We start from the raw sequence: 2,006 nt of genomic DNA on the forward strand, positions 1-2,006 counted from the left end.
AGAGAAGAGAAGAGAAGAGAAGAGAAGAGAAGAGAAGAGAAGAGAAGAGAAGAGAAGAGAAGAGAAGAGAAGAGAAGAGAAGAGAAGAGAAGAGAGAAGAAAACTCACAACTCAAGAAAACGGCCCTGGTTGGAAGACAATGGTCTTTATTTGAAGAGGACAAAACCTGAAATATCTTTATAAATTTTCAAACAGTTCAATGATAGGATTTTAGCTTCTAGGGAACAGATGCCAGGCAACTGCAATGAGTAGAAATATAAATATGGGTATTTCTATGTAGACTGGGTGTGTTCACATGCTGCATGAGTGGCCATTGGAAGTGTTTGTCAAAGTGAACCTGGATGTTGGATTATTCTCCATTAGATCTCTTGTGATTTTTGCATACCTTGCAAAGTAATCATTGAGCTATCGTTTCTAGATCGTTGTCTAACGGACAACCTTGGTAGATTCAGTTCATGTCTCTGTCGTAAGTGAAGCATGGGCCTGCTTCCTGCTTAGTGGTGTACTCTGGTGTCTCCTGTATGTGGTAACCCAGGTGTCATTTAACCCTCTTGATGTCATTCTGTGGGAATTAGTACTGGGTGCTGGTACTGTAGCTATTGAGACTTCTGTGAATGTTAAACTCTCCTTCATCTCTGGGCCAGGAATCTCATATCCTCTGACAGTACACTCAAAACCAAGGAAGTAATTAAGTCTCTTACACAGAGGATAAAAATCTTAAACCATCCTGCATTCATCAATCTTTGACAATGCGTTTATAGATAAATGTGTTTCCGTAGCTCTGACTTTAGCCACATTAGTATGTGTATGCACCGATTAGAAGTAATGATATCTGGAGAGACGGTGTTTCAGAGTTGTGAGTCTGTACGAGAAACTGAACCAGCCCTCTTTATTGAATGGCAGGAAAGAGACAGAGACTGAAAAATAAGGAAAGAGACACTTTCCTCCACCTGACTCATCCACCCACCATCTGGGTTTGTGAGGTCCCCAGATTGCTCCTTTGAGTCTAAACTAAACTGGAAAATGAGATGACTCTGGTGACCACAGGAAGAAGCCAATAGAAATCCATCAGAGGTAGAATAGATAGGGATTGTAAGGGGCTTCTGCTTTGTGAAACAAAGCAATCTGTTTTTCCACTCTATCTTAAATTCTCGATCTTCTAGAGATTACAGTGCCCAGCCCACCTTAACCCAATGAGCCAGGCCTTAAAACATAAACACCACTTCTGGACTTTATAAAACAATTCTAGGTATTCCTCTTTTAGAAGTTGAGTTTGAAAGCCAATCTTCTGGCATACCCATTGCCCCCTTTCCCTCAAGAAAACTGGATGCACATCTGTGTTAGGGTTTCCTTGCTGTGAAGAGACACCATGACCAAGGCAACTCTTATAAAGGAAACCACTTCACTGAGACTGGCTTAGTTTCAGAGGCTTAGTCCATTATCATCATGGCAGGAAGCATGGCAGTGAACAGGAAGACATGATGCTGGATGAGGTAGTTCTACATCTTGATCTGAAGCCAGCAGGAAACTATGTTCCACTCTGGGTGGAGCTTGAGCAAAGGAGATCTCAAAGCCTACCCCCACAGTGACGTGCTTCATCTAACAAAGTTACATCCCCTAATAGTCCCATTCCCCATGGGCCAAGCATTCAAACACATGAGTCATTGGGGGCCATTCCTATTCAAACCACCACAGCATCTCATCATGGGGACAGAACAAGAGTGAGCACCATCCTGGTGGTAGGTTACCCCAGTCTCTGAGTACTCAGAGTGAGCACCATCCTGGTGGTAGGTTACCCCAGTCTCTGAGTACTNAGTCTCTGAGTACTCAGAGTGAGCACCATCCTGGTGGTAGGTTACCCCAGTCTCTGAGTACTCAGAGTGAGCACCATCCTGGTGGTAGGTTACCCAAGTCTCTGAGTACTCACCGTGCTCCATTTTTTTTCTGACTTTCCAAACAATTGAGTATCCCAATTTGAAAGCAGGGATCTGAGGACCAGGGAGATG

This window comes from Mus caroli, chromosome 12 (genome assembly GCF_900094665.2).
Source record: "Mus caroli chromosome 12, CAROLI_EIJ_v1.1, whole genome shotgun sequence".
NCBI lineage: Eukaryota > Metazoa > Chordata > Mammalia > Rodentia > Muridae > Mus > Mus caroli.